The 23069-nt window shown below is 45.8% G+C and overlaps 1 protein-coding gene across 2 annotated transcripts in view; it reads right to left on the reverse strand.

Moving 5' to 3' along the window:
• Positions 1 to 21375, reverse strand: part of SNX10 (sorting nexin 10) — a 70731-nt gene extending 49356 nt beyond the window's left edge. Inside the window, exons 1-2 of one of the 2 annotated variants that reach the window (XM_032304768.1) lie at positions 21120 to 21374; positions 2094 to 2157 (exon numbers count right to left, since the gene is read on the reverse strand). The gene's annotated coding sequence lies outside the window, so the exon portion shown is untranslated. Of the gene's footprint in view, positions 1 to 2093; positions 2158 to 21119 lie in introns of both variants that reach the window. The other variant, XM_032304769.1, reaches the window with a different exon arrangement.
• Positions 21376 to 23069: the final 1694 nt, after the last annotated feature.

Raw genomic sequence — 23069 nt, forward strand, 5'->3', positions numbered from 1 at the left:
AGGGGAGGGGTGGAGAGGGGGGTGCAAGGTGCCAGCTTTTGCTTTGTCCTCAGCCAGCCTCCTGCTCCCTCATCAACACCTCCTCCAACCCAGCATTCCCACTTCTAAGAAGGGATCCCAGAGAAAGACGAGCACCCAGGTGCAAAGCCACATCTGTGAGGCTGCTCACCTGGGACCATGTTTAGAACTAGAGACACCGAGAAAACCCCAACGCCCGCTAGTAAGGGAATGATTAAAGTAAGACACATTCGTGGAATACCTTGCAGTTGTTCAAAAAAGGGAAAGCGGAATCTGTAAGTGCTATCCGTGACGCACAAAGTGGGAACGGCGACTTGCAGAACATGTGGTGATTCCATTGCTGGGGTGTGTCCATTGTCACAAAGAAAATGAAAGGCCCAAAATGGAGTCACATATGCCAGACCATGCCAGCAAACCGGGGCTTTATACCTAACCTAAATGCAGTTTAAAGCTCCCCCAGAAATGTAGTCTTCACAGGTCAGTCAGAAATTATCTGGTCAGTACCAATACAATAATCTGTCACATGGACCCTCTTCATCCCACTCCCCCATACCCCCCCACCCAAAGGACAGTGAGGTAATCTGCTGGTCATACCCCTACTCTTCCCAAGGGAAAATGACCTTGCCTGAAGATTTTTTTTTTTTTGCTAATAACTTCCCTGCCCCACCCTTCTTCCTATAAAAACCTTCCACTTTGTACAGCTCCCAAGAGCATCTCTCTACTTGCTAGTTGGGATGCTGATCGGTTGAATTTTTGTTCTTTAACAATATACATGCGGGTACATTTCATGCACTGAAAAGCATTCCAGAGCATGTGTGCCAAAGTGAATCCAACTGAGCAATTCTTTTTTCTACTTTATACACTCCTGGGTCATCAACAACTCTTATTTTTTAACGTACATTACTTTTGTGATTTGAAAACACAGATAAAACAGATGTGTTAAATGTATAGAGAATATACAAATATGTAAAATAACCTGGAGCCCCCAGGCATCTTTATTCCTTCTCTGCAGAGTCAGGAAAAACCAATACTAGGAAAGGAAACAAAGCCTGGGGAAGAGACCACTCCACTTCCTCTCCAACCCCCAGCCCCAGCACTGTTTGATATTTCTCCCTCCCTTAGAGGACACATCAGGCTGTATTTGTATCCAGTTCTGACCCGTCAAAAACAATGCTTAATTTTTGAGGCAGGATTCGCATTAGCATAAAAATAAAACAGGAACCATGAGCACCTGCCACCAGGTTTGGAAGCCAGTTCGGCCGGGCCCAGACAGGCTCCATGGAAGTCAGCGCTGGTATCAGGCGCTGACAGCCAGCAGCTGCAGCGGCCAAAGGTCTCCGGGATAGCCTTTCCAACTCCACCCATACTGCCTACACCCATTTCTGGGTACATTATCTCTAATTCATCCTTCCCTTGCTTCCAAGTGGACAGGAAGCAGTTCTCAAAGAGCTTTAAGGCAACAAACAATAGTTGACCAGAAGATACTAAAGCTATTAACATAGGAATTGTGATACAGATAGGAAAGAATGCGGAAGAAGGAAAAATGTTATTTTAAGTAGAAATTCCTAATACTCATAAGCATCTTTAATTTTTGGTTGATATACATCAGTGCTCCGTAAGCCCCGTTCTGTAAAACCAAGGTTTATAACAATCAGGAAACTAATCCAGAAGGACATCACGACAATATCCACTTCCACTGACTCAGTGAATAAATCTAAATTCAACAAGCTTCCCCATGCTCTTCAGAGGCCACGGATATTTGTCATAAGCCTTTCTCATGACTGTATAAGTCTAATTAATCTTCTGACATATATTACCCTCCTGACACAGGGGTTTGAAAATCTTCAATAACTAGCCCGAAAGGCAGGATGGAAGTGTTTGGAGCTCAGATTTGGAGCCATTGACATCTGGGTTCAAATTCCAACTATGACACTCATGGCTATGTGAACTTTGGACAAGTGACCTAACTTCTCTGGTCCTCCATTTTCTCACAGGGAGGAATATAGGATTCTTAATAGTGCCTATTTCATAGGGTGAGGATTAAATCGGGAACGTAATGCACTCAAAGCACTTACCAAGTGTGCAATAAAACTTAAGTGTGACCACTGGCTGAATCCGTGGTTCCTTTTTCTTCAAAATCTAAGAACAATGAAAGATACAAAAAATTGTTAATCTTTCAGGAAAAAGCTGGATTGTATGCCTATACATGGGCATGTATATGTCCCAGAGCACAGAAAGAAAAGCAAAACTTGCCCTTCTCCAAGGATGCACAGGGACCACCAGCCCTTTAGCTGTAAGAAATATCCATGCAAAACTGAAAATGCAGCAGCAAAAATCACTGGGCAAATAGAATACAGTATTGGTACAGAAAGTACTCATTAGCCTAGCTACTCATGACTGACTGCCATGAGAAACAGAAATGTAGGAGATGTGATCTAAAAATACTGTGTCTTAGAATCCTAGTACACGACAACTGCTTCCAAGGCAGCCTCATCCTGAACGTGACTTCACACAAGCGCGGCGTTGTTTGAGCCTTTCCCATGTCTTAGATGCCAAGGACACTTGGCCTCATTGAAGACCATCGATAAATCTCCCTTTAGGCTTTTATTTTCCAAGTTAGGTATCCTTATGTATGTAGTAGCTCTTGCTAACCAGATAAAAGAAAAAAAAAAGGTTTAAACAACTATCTTTTCAAAGTTTCCAAATGAACAGAAAACACCAGCAGTAATCAGAATAGCTCCTGTTTCTGAGTGTCAGCTATGTGCTGGCATTGTGCGGAATATGGTATGCACACCGCCTCACTGAATTCCCACAACCACCCATTTTATAGAGGAAGACACTGAAGGCTTAGAGAGGTGAAGTCGCTTGCTCAAGGTCATCACAAGGTCACCAAATGGTCCAAGGACAATGCTGGAATTCAGGCCTGTTTAGTTAATCTCTCCTCACTCGTCCAATCTTGATCCCCATCTCACTAACCCAGAGGAGCTTCCCTAACTCCCTCCAGCAAAGACAGATCCCCTACTCACACTTCCCTTGCACTATCACCTTCCTTTACAGTTCTGATCCCATTGATATTTTTACCCTTACTTGTGTCAATAGTGAATCCATGTCTGTCTCCCCACCAAACTGGAAGCTCAGGGACATCACAGCTCCTCACCGTGCTCGTTTACTTTGGATCTGACCTCTTACCACAGTACCAGGCACACAATGGGTTCTCCATACACATCTGCACCAATTGCATGAATAATGGAGAAAAACAGGACTCAGAAATCAGCCAGCCACTTGGGCACTGCACCAAGGACTGGCAGCCCAGTGGACATCCATGTGTAGGCACCACAATGCTACCTGCCCATTCTCAGGGGCAAGATAACAATCTTGGGAGAGCTGGAAAAAGACCGTAAACACAAAAGCTCCCAGTGGTGAGACATAGTACCACCTTCCCATTTGAAAGAGGATAGTACAAGAGCTGGACTCGACATCATGAATAATAAATCATGTTTCTGATTCATTCTGGTTCATTCTTTCCACTACATATGGCTTATTTCTGTTTCAGTTCCTTTTTTTTAATTAAACAATTTTTTCTAAATATTTTATTTATAAGTAATCTCTCCACCCAGTGTGTGGCTTGAACTCACAACCCCGAGATCAAGAGTCTCATGCTCCGCCGCCGTCTGAGCCAGAGAGGAGCTCCCCCCACCCGCCCCACCTTGCTGTTTTGATTCTTTTTTCTGCTATTTTAATCTGCTTTCTAAGTCCCTTCCCTGAATATCTGTTTTCTCAAAACACTTGAAGCAGAATCACATGGTGTTCACAGGCTATTTTCTTAACACTCAGCTACGAAACTGAAAGCAACTGGAAATAAAGGAAACTATATTCACAACAAAAAATAGTTATTAAATCTCGGCACTTCTTCACAAGTCACTGTCACAAGGAAAATCCCAAGGGTTTCAGAGCAAAATCTTTGTCTTTTTTTAAGTAGGCGTGATGCCCAACATGGAGCCCAAACTCACAACCCCAAGGTCAAGAGTCACATGCTCCACCAAGTGGGCAAGCCAAGCACCCCAGAAATTTTTTTAAGATTTTAAGTAATCTCTACCCCCAATATAGGGTTTGAACTCACAACCCCAACATCAGAGGACATGCTTGATCAACTGAGCAAGCCAGGTGACCCTGGGCAAAATCTTTTAAGCAAGCCCTAGCACCATCCCATGTTATAGCCACTCATAATAACAAAATGTGAAACAGTAGAAGGACTGAGTCCTTCACAAGAATGGACTATATTTGGGGTGCCTGGCTGGCTCAATCAGTAGAGCTTCATCCAACTCTTGATCCCAAGGTTATAAGTTCACGTTAGGTATGGAGCCTTCTTTAAAAAGGCGGGGGGGGGGGGGGCGCTTGGGTGGCTCAGTGGGTTAAAGCCTCTATCTTCAGCTCGGGTCATGATCCCAGGGTCCTGGGATCGAGCCCCGCATTGGGTTCTCTGCTCAGCAGGAAGTCTGCTTCCTCCTCTCTCTCTGCCTGCTTCCTTCTCTCTCTCTGCCTGATTCTTTCTACCTACTTGTGATCTCCGTCTGTCAAATAAATAAATAAAATCTTTAAAAAAAAAATTGCAGCCTTATTTAAAAAAAAAAAAGATAGTATTTGAGAAAGGACTGTATTTTTTAAAACATATCCACAGTAAGCATTTTAGTCCAACAAGACAAAAAAGGAGTAACTTTTAAAAAGAAAACTACATTTGCTATCTGTCAAAAAATTAGGTTTTTAAAGGACTTGGGGTCTGATTATCAGTCTGATGACAGCTCCAACTTTGCAGTGTTTTTCTTTTTTATACTGCAGGTGAACACTGAGCTCTGAGAGGAGACGGGAGGTGGAGACACTCCAGGCAGGCGGTTTTGTTACACAAATGCTCAGGAAAGATGAGGTGGGAGGGGGGACATTAGCCATGCGGCCTTGGCAAAGCCCCAAATTCATGAAAGCACTACACAATCTAAACCTTTTTTAACATGCAATCTTTATAGGTATAGAATTCCTTCTGAATATTCTTTTCAGAGCATCACGGATATAGCAGGCCTCCCCGGTCTGGCAGAACAATCCTGGAGAACCCAGCCACGCAACCTCTTAGCCAAGAAAAGTACCACAGGTAAGTGAAACAACAGCCTTGCGGAGGAAAGACATCAGTTTACAGGTTCTAATGCAATCACGTATCTTCTAGAAGAACCAGTGTAGAGAGCTACTGTCTAATACGGTACTCATCAGTAACAATCCCACACTGCATACTTAAAAACTTGTTAAGGGGCGCCCAGGTGGCTCAGTCAGTTAAGTGTCCAACTCTTGATCTCAGCTCAGGTCTTGAGCTCAGGGTTATGAGTTCAAGTCCTGTGTTGGGCTCCATGCTGGCTGTGGAGCCTACTTTAAGAAAAGGGGGGAGGGATTGTTAAGAGGGCAGATCTCATATTAAGTATTCTTACTACAACAACAAAAAAAATTTTTTTAAATGATCAGATATCTGCTAAGTGGCTTCCTAGTTAGCCACACAGGAAGGACTGAGAAAGAGAACTGCAGGATTCCCAAATTGTTGCACACAAAGATGTCCCTTCATGCCTCTTCTGTGAACACACACACACACATGCGCACACACATGCACACTCACACACAACTAGCATCTTCCCCCTTTTGCCAATTAACTTCTACATCTTGATTCCTATGCGGGCTTCATGGATCTTCTTCACATAAACACTTGGCCCTTCCCCAAGAGGCAGCACCATGTAAAAAAGAAAAAAAAAGGTTCTGTTTCCCAAGTCGGCTACCACCTGCGGAAGGAGTTGCTCCAAGCTCTCAAGGCCCTACACGAGCCTATGTGTAGCCTCTACTTTGAATGAAGTAGCCCAGAGCCATTATGACCATTATCATCTTGAGTCTCCTCAGATCACTCTAAGCGGCTCAAACTGCTTTATCATGACGGTCCTAAATCTCTAGCTATTCCTCCTGGTAAATATAATAAAGTCAACAGGGGCCAGAGCTTTCATCCTTTGCTGCAAAAGCCCAGTTTCTCCCTCCTGTCCTGCACACAGGACTGGGAAGGAGGGAGCCCACCTGCGCGCTCACCGTTCCTCCTGGCCTGGTTCTGAGAAGGCAGTGACGGGAAACGCCAGGCGCCTGTCCAACCACCACCCAGACACGAGCTGGAAGCCCTGGCAGAGGAAAAGAGAACCTCCACTGTGGGATGGAGGGAAAGGAGGAGCAAAGCGCTCACAGATGTGTCCCCACCCCCACCCAGAAACCCAGAAGACCTAGAGCCCAGACCGCCGCTTTACCAGAAAGCCTCTGTCCGGCTAACCTGAACGCCACCGTGTACAATGACGACTTGGTCTTGTCACGGACATCGCCCTGTACCCATAAGCTGTCAGCACATATACTACTGTCTCTTGTTTGTGACTTGTCTCCACAAGAGCAGGGCGGGTATCGTGCCTGCTTTTTCACTAGTTTATACCAACCACTGCATAGGGACTCAAGAACTATGCAGCGGATGAGTGAATGAATAAATGAATGAGTGATATCCTAGTCCCACAATCCTCTGAGGTGGGGAAAGTGCTATGGTCTCTGTTTCTCAGAGAAGAAGAGAGACCTAATGGAGGTGATGACTTGTCCAAGGACAAGCGGGCCTGGGCATTTCCTCACATGATCATAAAAAATCCACTCGTTAGCACCTACCTGTCCCTTTGCAAAAGTCCACTTATCAGAGAAGGTAGCAGAGAAGAGGGCTTGAAAGACGGACACTCTAGCATCGAAATTTTTAGGGAGTAAACAAAACAAAAGTGAGTGGAGAGGCAGAAGGAGGAGAGGGTCAAGAGCACAGAGTTCTCAGGGGTGGGGAAGGAAAGACACGCTGGGGACCCTCTATTTCAGGGACAGCTCCCTGGGAGGCCCTGGGTATCCCAGAGTCAGCAAGAGGAATTGGAGCTGAGAAGAAGGATTTCCAAAAAAGCAGGGACCAGGCAGCTGGTCTGGAAAATTCAGATTCCCATTTCTACTTACAACGCTCCTCCTCAGGATCATTCTCTCCAAGAACTCCGAAAGGTTCTGCTGGCTCATCTGCTCAAGAACGAGCTCTACATGTTGAGAGGACACTGACCCCAAAAGGCCAAAAGGAACTGGACTTCCGAAAGACAGCAAGGGTAGGCCCAGGCTCATCTCTGGGCTCAGCCATTTGCCTATAGGGACCTGTTGAGGCCACAGGGGTCAGGTTTCTGCTCCTCGACCTACGGGGACACAGAAGAGGCTGAAAGCTGGCTTTGAAGAAGTAGGTGACTGTGAGGATCCATACAGGAAAGCCAACGATCCATACCAGTGGTCTCTAGAGACCCTGAACCCTGATGAGATCCTAGGTGGGGGACCCCGCACCCAAATCCTGCAGGGCGGTAGAGGGAGCGCTGAGGGGGATGAAGATGCTCATCTTGGTTAGAGATCATGCCGCTCATTGTGAGGGGACAGAAAAGACAGGCAAGTGGGAAGAGGACTCTGGAGTTAGGGCTCAGAAACCAAACCCACCTCCCCACTTAAAGAAATGTGATCAGCACCTTTGCTCTACTCAAGTCATCCTTCCTGCTGAATCCTCTGGGGCACTAGATGTAGGCTCTTCAGTCCAGGTCCCCAGGTCACCATCATCTGGCTCTGTACTCCTAAACAGCCTTATTTTCTGCTCCTTCTCCCCATCATTGCTTCCACCATTCAACTGAGCTTGCTGTCCTCAGATGCTCCACCATTACTAACTGCCTCTGCCTTACCCATCCATTAGGGCAAAATATCAATAGTCAACACTTCCATGCCCGTGGGATGCCCAGGAACTACCCCAAGCACTTGATACACATTAACTTACTGACTCTGCACAACAGCCCTTTGAAGAGCTATTATTAGCAACCCCACTTTACAGATTAGAACTGAGGCACAGACAGATTGTCTTTCTCCAGGCTCCACACTAGGAAGAGGGAGAGACAAGATTCAAGCCCACAGTCAGTACCAGAATCCTTCTTCCCAACCAGCAAGCTGCACTGCCTCTCACGGCACAAACCCAGCCAGCGTCTCCTCCCCAAGCCATTCCCGACTCCTTTGTGGACAGCTCCTTGCAATCTTCCTGCCACTTTCCACATTGGCTTGGCATGACTATTGATTAGATTCTTGTCATCACTTCCCTTCTAAATTAGAAAGCCCACGAGAGCAAGGCTTCAGGGTTCTTTCTCCATTATCTCCCTGATCATTTCCTAGAGCTGTTGTAACAAATTGTCATCAGTTTTGTGGCTTAAAACAACACAGATCTATTACTGTTTGGCTCTGTAGGTCAGAAATCCAACACCAATCTCTCTTGGCTAAAATCAAGGCAAATGCAAGGCTGGGGGCTCCAAAGAAGAGACTGCTCCCTTGCCTTTTCCAACTTCTAGAGGCTGCTGGCATTCCTGGCTCCCAGCCCCTTTCTTCATCTTCCAAGCCAGCCACATATCATATCTCTGATCCTTCTTTTGTGGGCACATCTCCCTCTGACCACAGCCAGGAATGGTTCTCTGCTTTTAAAGTCCCATGAGATTAGACTGGGCCCCCCCTAGAAAACCTAGGATAATCACATCTCAAGACCCTTAACTTAATCACATCCATCCCTTGAATGCAAGGAAATATTCACCGATTCTGGGATTTGAACATGGACATCTTTGAGGCCATTACTCTACCATAATCTTTCTAAGTATGTCTTGAACATAGTGTTCCCCTGACCAATATGGAACTGAATCCCCACCAGACTTCAGCTACACCAGCTCTGAATGCTTGATTATATGGTCCTTCCACTGGTCTCTGATTGTAGAGTGCCCCAAATGGCCAAGAGCTCTTTGAAAGAATGTCTCCCCTTTTTATAGCCCCAAACTGTGATAGCAGTGGACACCTTAAGTCGTTTAATAATCTGGGTATCAAACACAGCATTAATGAATCTATAGGTAGGCTCGATCCCTATCTCAAATACTGTTTTATTGTCCATTTTTGGTTTCATATTTAATATTAATTCTTAAAATATATTACTTCACAACAAAAAAATACAAAAAGGTATAGAATTATAAAAACTCTCCCTCTTTCTCCTACCTCTTAGTCATTTCTTAGAATCCTTCCAGAATCTTAGAATCCTCCTAAGATCTAAAGATCTTAGAATCCTTCCTTCTGTGCATATGCAAGCACATACATATATTTATTTCCGCCCTTCCTTTCCTGTAAATGGAAGACTCACATATGTCCTTTCTACACCTCACTCTTTACTTAACAATGTAGACTGCTCCCCAGCTGTCCACAGAGCATCCCTGTTCTCTTTTTGTGGCTGTGTACTACTCCCTTGTGTAAATGCACTATAATTTATGTTCACCAGCTCACACTGATAGACACTCTTACTGTTATAAACACAGTGAATACCGTGAATTTCTCTGAAGGGCAAATTTCTTAAAGTGAATTTCTGAATCAAGCCAGACCATGTGAATTATTAACTCTGACAAGGTGGCCCTTGGAGGAAACTAAGACACCGTCACCAAGTGTGTATGTATGAGTTCTGTTTTCCCGTAGACTCCCTAACATGGATGGTTTTCAAAATGTTTTTATCTTTGTCAAGCCCAGGTAGGTGAAATGTGGTAATATTTCAGTGCAATGTAATCAGATTTTTAAAAACTACATGTGATGTCAGCATTTTTAATGCATTAGGAGCCACTAAATTATTTCCTATGGATTGTTTGTTCATATCCTTTGACCATTTTCCTATAGTAAGTGTGTTCTTTTCCTTACTGACTTGTAGGAATTTTGTATATTAGGAAAATTAATCCTTAATATATAACATGAAATGCAAATATATTTTTCTGATTTGTAAACTGTCTTTTACTTTACTCACAGGGGTTCTGTTATGCCAACTGTTTTTAGGTCATGAATTTTATCGATTGTTTCCTTACGGCTTCTAAGTTTTGACTCATACTTAGAAAGCCCATTCCTACTGCAAAGTTATAAAAATATTCTCCTCTGGATTATTCCAGAAGCCAAACATCCATAAGCAGTGACAAGTTATCTCCTACTGTCATGAATTACATCGTAGCCATAAGTGCTATTCGCCAAAATGCACACACATGGAATTTAAGTTTTTTAGAGTAACTTTTATTTTCTAACATTCTGCAGTTTAGAAAGCACCGTCCTGTGACAGTTGGTGAGGCAGGCAACTTATCTGTCTCATTTTACAGAGGAGGATACCAATACCCAGAGAGGATAAATGACCACCGCAAGCCATGCCATGTGGTCCAGACTCAAACCGAGGGCTCCCAAATGCCAGAAACTGTGCTTGCCTCTTCCCTATACCACCTCTCTTAACAAAAGGACCATATCCACATGCGTTAAAATCTTAAAGGACGTCTCCAAAGTCATTTCTAAATAATTTCAAAAGAAAGCGAATAATAACTTTTCCATTCAAAAAACAGTATTTATTTAAGTGGGTCACACAGTGATCCAATTAAACAGTGACTCATCTTTAAATGCCCATGCCAATGTTCTCACCAAAGGACAGAATTCCATGTTCTAGCGTGTGCCTATATAACATCACAAATTTAATTGAAAAAGAAGAGATGTGAAAGTTCCCAAGAGGGGCGCCTGGGTGGCTCAGTCGGGTAAGCATCTGCCTTCAGCTTAGGTCATGATTCTGGAGTCCTGGGATCGAGCCCTGCATAGGGCTCCCTGCAGCAGGGAGTCAGTCTGCTTCTCCCTCTCCCTCTGCTCCTCCCGCTGCTCATGCTCTCACACTCTCTCTCTTTCTCTCTCCCAAATAAACAAACAAAATCTTTTAAAAAGTAATAATAAATAAATAAATGCCATCTCCTCGGAGGAGTCTCCCCTGACAACGCACGAGGGCAACCCACCCCCCAGTAATTCTCTACTTTTTTATTTTCTCCTGAGAATTTATCACAGTCTGTATTATTCTTTCTATTAATCTATTTTGTTGTTTATTATCTGTCCTCTCAAAGGTCCCATGAGGGCAGAGACCTTGTCCAAATCATTCATGCTTTATAACCCAAACACTTAGCAGAGTGCCTGGCGTATAGTCAGTGCCCAATAAATATCGAGTCAATTAAATTTGACTGAAATAGTCCCAACTAATTTTCTTCATATCTGCAGCCCAACCATGTGGGTGGGGAGGTGGGGCATGAGAACAAGGCCCCTGCCTCCCCTGCCAGCCCTCCTCCTCACACACGGGGGTCATCATTCACCTTGGGGTTAAAGAAAGCTTTTAGTCAGCAAGAGCCCAGAAAGGAATGTCTTCAAGACCATGCATCTTCCTCTATTGTTTTCTATCTTTCCTCCCGACCTAACTCCACTGGACAGTAAAGGATGAGAATGAGGAGTAATGTTATTTAATAATCAGAATAATCAGGAATATATAATAATCACTAATAATCAGAAATAGCAATCCAAGTAAAAACAGCCGATTGCTAACTATGTGCCAGACAGTGTGAGGGGCTTGTAACAAGACTTATCTCATCTAACCCTCAAGATAGCCAAATATCATTACTTCAGTTTTACAAGTAAGGAGACGGTGCCCAAGGTCATGTGGCTGGTAAGTGAAGGAGCCAGGATCCAAACACAACCAGCCCTGCGTCCCTCACCACACGGGACCCCCTACGCCCATCATGGCATCCATGCTGCATCCTTAGAAATAAATGTTTAAAAGACAGCAACCAATAAATTGAGTTATTAATGTCTTGAATTCTTTAGGGGGGTGAAGTGGTGGAAGAGTTCTGTCTGTATATGAACCTGAGAGAGCCAGCAGCCAAAGATCTAGACATGACTTTCCCATCCTCAGAAAGGAGTAATACTGAGAGAAGCGTAGGACATTCCCATGAGAGACCTCTTTAGGATCTGTTAGGGGCTATAAAGGACCCTCTAAGAATCATAGAAGATAATGACAACTCTGTTCAACTCTGTTCAATAAGTAATCACTGAGCACCTACTGTGTGATATTCTAGGTCTGGTCTTGGTCTTTTTTTTTTTTAATGGTCACGTTACACTTTCTGAGTTCTATGACCTAAAGATCCCCAGACACAGCTATGGAACAGTTCACTTGTAATGCAAAACTCACTGCATGGGGTGCAAAAAAAAAAAAAAAAAGATCGCACTGGTAACAAGGCTTCCAGGAAGAATAGAGAGGCTCCCTGGAGAAGGTGGGGCTTGATGAGGCCTCAATGCTTGCATTAGAACAAGCACAGAAAACAGGAAAACAGGGCCAGAATCCAAGCCCCCAGGAATGGAGGAGCTGTGTTGGTAGAAGATTTCAAGGAAGTAAGTCTAGAAGGGTTCCCATGAGCATCTAGGATGGGAAAGTCCCTGCAGGATAAGAGGAATTTGAACTTCGATCCTGCTGGAAGGCAGAGTGAGTTGCCGTGCCATGATGGCAATGACTCATCTGGGGATGGGGTGGAGGAGGGATTGACAGGGAGAGAATTTATAGGCTGGGAGCTTCAATAGGCAGTTGCTGGGGTGCTCCAGCTGGCAGGAGAAATCGTGGACCCAAGGTGGGTGGGGGTGGGGGGTTTGGAAAAGCACTTTAAAGTAACAAGAAGCAGAACACAGAGGGTGTTGGGGGCAGTGAAACTATTCTGCAGGACACTAGAATGGTGGACACACGTCAGACCTTTGTCAGAACTCATAGAGTGGGGGCACCTGGGTGGCTCAGTGGGTTAAAGTCTCTGCCTTCGGCTCAGGTCATGATCTCAGGGTCCTGGGATCGAGCCCTGCGTCAGGCTCTCTGCTCAGTGGGGAGCCTGCTTCCTCCTTTCTCTCTGCCTGCCTCTCTGCCTACTTGTGATCTCTCTATGTCAAATAAATAAATAAAATATTTTTAAAAAACAAAAAAACCAAAAACCTCATAGAGTGAACGGTACCATAAGTGAACCTCGATGTAAAGTGTGGACCTTGGGTGATAATGAGGGAGAGAAGGCTGCAGTATACAGGCTCTCTCTGTGCTCTACCCATGTCTGCTGTGAACCTAAAACTGCTCTAAGAAATAATAATAATTTTTTTAAATGTAAGTCTATTCAAAAATATGTACATAATGAGAAAAACCTGGACAAGAGCAAAATGGGGAGAAGGGAGTCAAGGATGACTCAGCAGCCAGGTGACTGGAAAAAGACCAGTTACCCGCAGAGAGAAGAAGTCAGAAAGAGGGCGCCTGTTTTCAGAGCTGAGTACGAAAGAGGAGGCCAGGTGTGGACGCGCTGAGACGATGGAGGACATCCACACAAAACCACCTTCAGGCATCTGACCAACAGCCGGGACTAAGAAAAAAGAACAGGGTACAGGTAGGCAAATCGGAGACAAACGTGAGCTTTATATGTTCCTCTTTCAAATGGAAAGACAAAGTCCCTTTCAGAAAGGAAAAGCGTTGCAACCTGCTGGAAATAACAAGCGTCCCACTGAGCCGGCTGTCTCTGTCACAGAGAAGGGCCACTCAGGTTTGGTTACTTGTTAGAAGTTTGGTCACTTGTGAGAAGAGCAACATCAGGAACTGTGATCTACTGGTCAAGTTCAAATCCGGCCCAAGTGACATCAGTCCTGATAGGAAGGACTGGCCAGTAAGGTGAGGGTCAAGCGAGAGGGGAGCTTTCACCTCCGTCTCCCACTAAGAGAGCAGGAAGGCCCGGTGAACGGGAAAGCTGAGAAGCCAGCACCCAGCAGCCCGGCTACGTGTTCCCACTCTGCCCTTGGCCAACAGCAAGCATTTAACCTTTCTGTGCCTCGGTTTCCTCAACTGTAAAAAGGGGGACACCTGCCTACTTTGTGGATCTGCAGCAAAGATCGAACGAGCAAACATGGAGGCGTGTGCCTCAGGCTCGCTGTGTCTGCCTCCGTCACCATTCAGTCCTGGCCCTCTTAGACTCTTCCGAGACCTCGGAGAAAAAGTGCTGAGGTCTCTTCCTCGGGATCACAGAGCACCCGCTCCTTTAAAAAAAAAAAAAAAAATTGTTCCCTTGAAGTATCTGTTTTGTCAGATGGAATAATAATATTTACAGAAGCAGAAAATTTTAGATATCTCTGCTCTGAAATTCAGCCCCACGTGGGGGCAACACATACCCTGGCCATTGCCTGCCGCAAATCATGCCCCCGGGGATCTCCGATGCCCGACCTTGATCCAAGAAGGTGAAGATAAGCCAGACAGAAAATCCTTTTTAAAGTGGGTGAAGTACCACTAAAAGTGAAAATATCTCTTATGATTTAAAAATAATAAACATAAATGAGTCGTGAATGAATGGATGGATTAATAAATAAATAAATACAAAAGGTGGGTAAAATAGCAAAGTTATTATTCCTTAAATTATTTGCCCAAGGGCTGACTGTAATTAATCCAAGGGCGTTTGATATGGGTTTGTTTACAGGCTGGTTTAGCGAAGTTCTCAAAACAGAGGTCACAGTTGTCAAGGTTTCTCAACTGTCAGGGAAATGAGCTGACCAGAAAAAACCAGCATCCGGTCTGCACCTCCTTGTAAATCATTGCATTACTTTTCTGGCACTGGAACTTTCATGTGTGTTCGAGCAGAAGGAGGTCAGATTCTCAGGGTCTGATCTCCACAGGTGGCTGATAAAAAGGCTCTGTCTCCTGCTCTGAGATACCAGGACCCAGAGCCCTGACAATACCACATCCCACATTCCCCCACCCCCACCCCAGCTCTATCTCCCCACCCCCCAGCCAGCAGGACCCTGGGGTTGCTGCTAGGACACCTGCCTCCCCCCCCTTTCTTCCCTTCTCCCCAGCTCTTCCAAATGCCACCTGACAATAAGGACAGCTGCTATGTCAGTAAGAAAAGGGAAGAAAACTATCAAGTAATCGAAAACTCTTCTTTGCTCGTATCTCTAAGTCCTAAGGAGCACATGTCCCCAATACACAAAGCGCCCTGTTGTGCCCTGTGCTTTGAACTGTTTGGGTCTGTAAGTTTGAGGAAGGAACTGTGGAGTAGCTACAGTCATAGAGGGGAAAGCCTGGAGGTCAGACAAAAGTGAGGAGGGCGGGAGGGGCAGGGCTCAGACACAGAGGGAGGGCAGGTGAGGAGCTCCAGGGGCTGCCTTCTCCCTAACCTAGTGAAGTCTCCTGAATGAGCAAGGCACACGGGGGTGCGGATCATCACCGGCGTGTCAGGGCCCACACCAGTGTAAATCAGAGAGCACCGCAGAGCCCTCTCCCACTCGCACCCTAGGGAATTAGCAGAACATCTGGGAGGACTTCGGAATTCCCCAGGCCATGGGCTTGTGGGTTCTCACCAAGGTTTATTAGTTCTCTAAGGAACAGGAGGCCCCAGAAGCCACCTAGCTGAAAAGAGAACGTGCCTTCCTTCCCCAAAACTAACTGAACCGTCTGATTTTCCTACTTAACATGGAAACACCACAGGAACGCATCCCAAAGCAGAGCATGAAGGGAACATCCACCCCTATTTCACTTGAGCTCCACGGGTCTCACGTGGCACCCAGGTTCTCTCCGTGAGAGGTGGCAAACTGGGACAGAACCAAACCAGCAGTCATGGACAAGGAGAGACAGGATCAGAAGCTGATTAAGGGGGTGCTGGGGCAGAAAGCAGAGCATAGATAGATGGGAAAATCAGCCAAGACCTTGAGAGGGCTCAGGGAGGGGGGAGAAATGGCTCTAGGTGCCAGCCTGGACAAACAGGCGGATGGCAGTAATAATTTCTTCAGGTGGGCCAGGGAGGAAGACGGCTTGGTTGAGCGTGGGGAACAGAGGAGGCAGGATCAAGAAGTTAAAGAAACTCCAGTTTCTGAAGCCACAATCTACACAGACACCTCCGTGGTCCTCTACCATATTTTGCATTCACAAGGCTTGTTCTTTTTCTTAAGGAGGGCCCCCAAACTGCCCAAGTGTTCGGCCCTACGAAACCGGGGAGGGGATGATCAGTAGTGTTGGGCAGGTTAATTAAAAGGTCTGCGACACATCCAAGGACTCAGATTCAATGTGAACTGTGTAATCTGGACCTCGCAAGAAAGCCAGACCTGAGCATCCAGGAACTAGGGGTTTAAAGTCACAGAAATGAATAAAACCAGGTGGTCCAGTGTTTTCATTGCCTCTGGATCACGTGAGAATCAAGATACAGATTCCCAGGTCTCATTTCAGACCTACTGAATTAGACTCTTTGGAAGTAAGGCCCAGAAATAAGCGTTAACAAGTTTTCCCAGATAATTCTTATGCACAAAAACATTTGAAAGCCACAGATCTCAGGAGAAAACGTGGAGAAGGAAAAACACCCAGGATGAGCCGAGGAGCTGCCACCTGGAGGGCTCAGTGGGGCCGTGGAAGAACATGCAAGGCAACAGATCATTTATCTGGTCATTAATAAAGTTAAACATTTTTTTAAAGATTTTATTTATTTATTTGACAGACAGAGATCACAAGTAGGCAGAGAGGCAGGCAGAGAGAGGGGGAAGCATGCTACCCACTGAGCAGAGAGCCTGATGCGGGGCTTGATCCCAGGACCCTACCAAAGGCAGAGGCTTTAACACATTGAGCCACCCAGGTGCCCCAAACATTTTTATATACATATGTGAATTACCTATTAAAGCCTTTGCCCATATTTCTATTGGATTATTCTTTTTTTTTTTTACTGATTTCTAAGACTCCATGTCTGTTATATATTTTGCAACTCTTTGCTTTACTGATTTGTCATCTGCCTTTCAACTTTGTTTCTGACATCTTTTTTTCTTACAGAAGTGTAATGTTTCATAAAGTTAAATCAATAATTTCCTTTATGGTTTTTGAGTTTCATTAAAGTTGTCAAACTCTGATAAATAAATAACTCCAAAGTTATTTTTTAAAACCATCTCATATATGTATATATTTTAATGCCTATAATTTGGTTTTGACATTTAATCTTTACTCTAAATGGAATGTGTTTTTATGAATGGTGTGAGGCAACCGTCTGAACAGACTTTATGGAAGTCGATTCCATCATACTTTCAATCCCTGTCTTCACAACAGAACTATTTATGGACTCCCCACTCCTCATCCTACAGGATATATTTTGAAATCTGGCTGAACAGTACATTTCAAAATGTATTGCTTATCAGTACAAAGCTACTTTTTCAGGTAAACTTTACCAGTTTGTAAAAATTAAATGAAGTCACAGAGCTGACTTAAACTCATAAAGATCTCATGACCTTGGGGCACCAGGGTGGCTCAGTTGTTAAGCATCTGCCTTGAGCTTGGGTCATCCCAGAGTCCTGGGATTGAACCCCGTGTCCAGCTCCCTGCTCAGCAGGAAGCCTGCTTCTCCGTCTCCCACCCTCCCTGATTATGTTCCCTCTCTCGCTTTATCACTCTCTCTCTCTCTCTTTCGCTCACTGTGAAATAAATAAATAAAATCTTAAAAAAAAAAAAAAATCTCATGACCTTTTAGTCTTGCTTAGTCATTGGAGCATCAGCCTTTGGCCAGGAGGTGGCCCTACTTCCTAGTGACTCACACACTACACAGAAATCTCAGACTTCATGGAATTTTGAATTTACAAACCTCTCAGCAAAAATATTCTAACACCACATTTCTGCCAAGAGGCCCACATGGCCTCTTTGTGACTCAACCAATGCAGGTTCTGAATCTTTCCCCATCTTCTCCCCCATTTTTGGGCTCCCAGCTCATACCTTTCAGAGTTGCCGATGCCCACTGTGAATTGTAGTAAAGCGGTTCGATTAATAACGTGACATACCAAAGGATGCTATATTTTAAGAGGCACTTCCTGGAAGCTTTGCTGGCCTCACTACACTGGGGCAGCCTCGAGGAAGAGCAGGGAGTCTTTGGCATCTCATAATTTATTCACCTGGCACCACTTATTTCACAGGGAGATATGGGCGTGTGATGGAAAGATGAGACCAGGGGACCCGAGTTATAGCTCCCTTTCTACTTTGAATGAGCTGTGTAGTTCAGATTAAGTTATTCCGCCTCTCCAGTGGGCCTCCACTGCCTCATTTATAACATGAGATTATTGGAAGAGAATGGGCATTTCTAACCTTGCTTTCCACCACAGGTGACCCTTTAAGAATCAGAAGTAAGGGGCGCCTGGGTGGCTCAGTGGGTTAAGCCGCTGCCTTTGGCTCAGGTCATGATCTCAGAGTCCTGGGATCGAGTCCCGCATCGGGCTCTCTGCTCAGCAGGGAGCCTGCTTCCTCCTCTCTCTCTGCCTGCCTCTCTGCCTACTTGTAATCTCTCTCTGTCAAATAAATAAATAAAGTCTTAAAAAAAAAAAAAAAAAGAATCAGACGTAAGCTGCAGATTCTCTCTCCCAGAATAATGCCCCTTTCCCATAAGTATAAAATCAGACATTTTCAGAGGGTTCACAGATCCCCTAAAGCCTATCTGTATTCCTAGGATCAAGATCACTGAGACCTACCGCAAGCTATTAAAAACAATAGAGAATACACAAATGTACACAGAATCACAAAAACTTAAGCAATTTGAATTATTTGCAGAACTAAGAGCATCTCCCCTGCAGATACTAGGAGGGGGGAGTCGTTATTCGGGGGAAAATAAACGAAAATGCCAATGAGACTTGCCCTTGATTGATGCCTGGCTTACCCCTTTACCTACATTCACAAGAGACTAGGTGAGACCTCCCCTTCCAGAGCCAGGCTGCCCAGTTCAAATTCTGGCTCCATCAGTTACTGGTTGTCTGCCCTGGGCTCTGTACCAGTTTCTTCATCTATAACAGAAACAGGAGGGTAAGGGGGTAGAAATAGTACCAATGTCAAGGACTGTTAATAATATACATACAGTATTTGAAACAGGGCCTGGCCTACAGTAAGCCCTAAATAATTATCAGCTATTACAGAAAGGTGGAACACATTTGCTGAGTGGTTAAAATTGCGAGCTGTGAAGTTTAGGGAAGTCTTAAACACCTTGATGCTTTAGTTTCTCCAGATGTAAATAGGATCTGCTCTATCCGTTTGTGCGGGGGATTAATGCGACTGTCACATAAAAACTCTCTCACAATGCCTAGCACATAGTAAGTGCTCAATAAATGTCAGCTGTTGCTATGAACAATTCTGGGAGGGAAGGATTATCACTACCTTTTTTAAAAATTTCCGAATAAAAGGTAAGTTGAACAGTGTGCCCTGCTGATCGTACCTCAGATACCGAATGACTGTGTTCAAGACTTCAATCTGAGGAGTCTGAAACCAGAATTTGTAACCACGACCCTGTACTATCTCTTATCTGAACAGGGCTAAGAGAGCATAAATGCTGATTCATACCTATTACGTTACCAAGAGAAAGAAAGCGGTGGGTGATAGCAGTCTAAAATTTGGGGTATTCTCCATGGAGGTGAACCCTGACTTAGGCAAAAAGCCCCTCTTTGCCACTCTTAGAAATGAAAGACTACAGTGGCTGGACCCCTGACTCAACCACTTCTAAGCCTTTCGCAAGCAGTTGTTAAACCACAGCAATGACACCGAAAGAGGAAAAAAGAAGCCATTTCCCATAATAGCTTTGCTAACAAACCGAACCCTTTAAAATGAAAGTAGAGATCCTAAGGCTGAAAAAAGCTATCAAGAGGGCTCTGAAGCCACCTAAAAAATTGCAGTCTAGAACACAAATGTCAGTCTTTAATTAACAGGTTTTTATTTAGAAAGGAATGACAGTTTATATCTATTTTTTGGATATCAAACTCTAGGAGATCTTCCCCTAAGTAAAATAAGAGGAAGTTCCCACCACAAGCCAGAGTGGTGGGGAGAGAAGTTGAGTGCCAATCAAAAGACCCCTTGGAGAGGAGCAGGGACACCTGAGCAGGTCCCCACTCTTTGCACACCAATTTCCTCACCATTGAAACGGTAGGTACAGCTGGCACTGAGAATTTCTGAAACGGGCTGCCAGGAGAGACAGGATGATCAGTTAAACACAAGTCGGTGCTAATCACGTTGCTTCCCATCTTCATATACTGACCTCTAAATATATTTTATTTGTGTACCTTTATCCCAAACATCCCCAGTAGCCGATCTTAAATCTACCACTGCTTAGTGAGGGATAGTCACCCCTGGAAGCGAATGCTGAAGGGGCAGGAGCCCTCACCTCACCTACCTGGTACCTCCTTTTTGGGAATGAGGTCGGTCCTCACTGGTCTCTCCGGCGTCCACCTTACCCCGTGGCCGCGCTCAGTCCCAGGGAGGACCGCTAGTCCGGCATTCCAAGCCCGTCCCCGCCCCCCCCGCCCCCTCTTCCTGCCCCGAGGGTGGGAGTCAGAAGACCACCGGACTCTAGGCCTGTTTCTGCTTCCATCTGGCTGAACGGCTCCCCTCCCTGGGCCTTAGTTTCCCTGTTCTTAAAACGAAAGGTTTGAAGGCGATCACGTTAAAGCCTCGTTTCTGCTCTAAATTTCTAATTCCATCATTCTTACAAGTAAACGGGTCTTGCAGAAATAGACGCCCTTCCTCTCCAGCAGGAGGTTGCCCTACGTTCCCGTGACCATCCCCCTCAAAAACCCGTGCGACCTCACACAAGTATGATGCATCAGAACTGGAAAACAGGCTGTTGCTTTCCCGAGACACCAAACCTGCTTATCATCATCAGTCAATGTGGATTTTTCTCTCGGGCCTCTTCCCTCAATCCCGCAATCCAAAGAAAACCCCTGCCTACCCTTCCCAATTTCTAACTCAAAGCTACCCATTTCGTGGGTTCAATAATAATAACAATAATAAAATACCCACCCAAACCCGGCCTGGTGTAGGGTGCCACAGCACTTTTTCTGGCATCCAGGATTCCCCCTCCGCCCCACCCTCTCCCCGGGGGGTCTCTTTAGCCCCAAACCCCTGGACCGGTACGCAATACCCCGCATGCCCTCCCCTGGCAAACGGGCCGACCATTACTCCCTCCCCTGCACATCCCGGCTGCGAAGGTAGCAGCTCCCCGCTCCAATCCCGGGCACCCAAGCTCCTCCCAGCCCGCAGGCAGCGGCACCTGGGGGCAGCGGGCCCTCTGGGGAGAAAGGGGCGGCAGGCTCGCCCAAAGGCCGCGGTCCCCACCCGGGCGGCGCGGGGAGGCCTCCCCTGTAGGGCTTCTGTCACTTACGGACGGCTCCTCCCGGCAGGGCCAAGCCGGCGGGCTGGCAGGCGGCGGAGTTTGCTGACTCAAAGGCACGGCGGCGGCGGCGGCGGCGGCGAGCGCCCAGGAGCGTACCCGAGCGCAGCCCCGCGCGCCCCGCGCACGTAGCGGCCCCGCGCCCGCGCTCAGCGCCCGCAGATCTCGTGGGGCTGCCCGGCCTCCGGCTTCCGCCGCCCGGGCAGTCACCGCACCGCCCAGTCCCAGGTGCGGCCCCCGCCGCGGGCGAGCCCCGCCCTCCCGCCCGAGGAAGATGAGGCTTACCCTCGGCCCGCCGAGCCGCAGCGAGCGGTGCAGCCGCCGGGGGGCGCCCCGGAGCCCTGATTCCGCTTTGAGCGTCCGCCTAATCCGGGAGGGAATACGGGCGCTTGCCGGGACGCTAGAACTGAAGGTATGCAAGGGGCATCCTCTGGAATCACCACTTAAAAGCCACCTGGAGTTTGTTAACCCCGCCCCCTTAGTGAGGGGGGAGGATTCCTGAATGGGGGAGAGATGGATAGAAAGTGCGATCAGAAAGAAAGATTGAATGTTAACGGTAGAGGATCGGTGGTGGACATATGGGGCGTTTACTGTAAAGTTCTTTAAACTTTGCTGTATATTGGAATTTTTTCATAGTAAAACCTCTAGGGGAAAGAAATGAGATCTGCCAAGGGGCCAGAATCGGGAAACCTTTTCCTGAACGGCACCCTGCCCTGAGTGTGACCCCCCTGTTTGCATGGAAGACCCCAAGAATCACTTAAACAGCTCCTGGATGTCTAAAGGCCAGAATAATAAGATACTTCATTTTTCAAGCACGAATTTTCCCATTAGACAGCCGGCTGCAGATTATCTCGTTCAGAGCCATTCCAGGCCCACCAGAAAATGTGCCTATCTAACCTCCACACCTAGACGGACTTTGCCTAACAAAAGTTCTGTATTTACCAAGTGGTGGCTTAACTTGGATCCTGAACTTGCAGCTCTGAAGCTTGAAGCACTCACTGGTGTTAAAAAAAGAGAAAAACAAAATTTAACAGAGTAAATTTAAAGATCTTATTGGCTTTACTCACTGACCACGAATCTGGCGGCATCCCAACTTGCAGACGGAGAGGAGCTCTGAGGGGCGGACAATCGGGAAGATTTTTTAGGCAGAAGGGAACAGAACAAGTTATAGGAACAAAAAGCAGGTTGTTTGCAGCCAGGTAATTTTCCTTTAGGGTTCAGCTGGGGCCTATCAGGCAGATTCCCTAGCCAGTGCTGACCAGGTTATTTCTGACTGACTGGTTTAAGATTCCATTTCTGGGAGACACCAAAACTGTAAGGAAGTCTCTGGCGATGTGGGGATTTACATAACCGACTCTTGTTTTTTTGTTTTTGTTTTTTGGGTTTTGGGTTTTTTAAAGATTTTATTTATTTATTTGACAGAGATCACAAGTAGGCAGAGAGGCAGGCAGAGAGGGAGAGAGGAGGAAGCAGGCTTCCTGCTAAGCAGAGAGCCCGATGTGGGGCTCAATCCCAGGACCCTGGGAACATGGCCTGAGCTGAAGGCAGAGGCTTTAACCCACTGAGCCACCCAAGTACCCCTGTCTTGTTTTTAACATTACTATTTAATTTCTTAAAATTGCACCCAAGTCATAATACACAAGTGAATGTAAACTTGATAGCTTTTGAAAATCAAATTAAAGTGTGATTTTCAAAGTCTCATTCCTTTGCTCCACAAAGAAAAGCATTGACTGGAAAACAAAATGCAGGACATGTTTAAGATCCCAAGAGATTCTGGAAAATTAAAATCTTTCTGAATGTATTATTGTCAAAGCACAACCTTACAACTGTAGACAGTAGCAAAAAAACCTTTGGAGAATCTGCAGAAGGTCATTTAAATATCTGTTAGAATTATGACCCTAACAGAGAGGGAGAATATAAAAAGAATTCAGAATAGAATGA

The sequence above is a fragment of the Mustela erminea genome, chromosome 11, assembly GCF_009829155.1.
Source record: "Mustela erminea isolate mMusErm1 chromosome 11, mMusErm1.Pri, whole genome shotgun sequence".
Classification (NCBI taxonomy): Eukaryota; Metazoa; Chordata; class Mammalia; order Carnivora; family Mustelidae; genus Mustela; species Mustela erminea.